The sequence below is a fragment of the Myotis davidii genome, unplaced genomic scaffold (genome assembly GCF_000327345.1).
Source record: "Myotis davidii unplaced genomic scaffold, ASM32734v1 scaffold174, whole genome shotgun sequence".
NCBI classification, from domain to species: domain Eukaryota; kingdom Metazoa; phylum Chordata; class Mammalia; order Chiroptera; family Vespertilionidae; genus Myotis; species Myotis davidii.
Window position 1 is genome coordinate 846,155 of NW_006289087.1, and position 606 is coordinate 846,760.

The following is a 606-nucleotide window of genomic DNA, read 5'->3' on the forward strand; positions in this document are numbered from 1 at the left end:
GTGTTTCAGAGAGGAAGTTAGAGGGGCAGGGGGGGACATCAATGATGGAGAGAATCATTGATCCGCTGCATCCTGCACACCCCGACGCTCTATCCACTGAGCCAAACCGGTTTTGGCTGTGTTTCTTACTTATCGGTTTGCTTATTTAATTTTTCAATTACAGTTGACATACGTTATAATATTAGTTTCAGCTGTACAATATAGTGAGTAGGTACTTATGTAACTTACAAAGTGATCCCCTCAGTAAGTCTAGTGCCCACCCAACACCATACACAGTTATTAAAATATTACTGACTGTGTTCCCTGGACGGCACTTGGCATCCTGGTTACTATTTTATAACTGCCAAGTTGTGCTTCTTAACCCCTTCACCTTTCTTACTCATCCCCACCACTCCCTCCCATCTGGCGACCATCAATTCCTACCTGATGTTTTTGCACAGTGTATCTAGAGGATCACTCGCTACAGGTGAGATTGCCAGGTCAGAGGATTGTGCATTGCTAGTTTTAATCTTTAGTGTCAAGTTAGCCTCCTGGAGATGAGCTCTTTTAAACCCAGTCATAGAGCAGTGCAGGTTTCTCACGCCCTGGCTAACACCGTCTATTGTC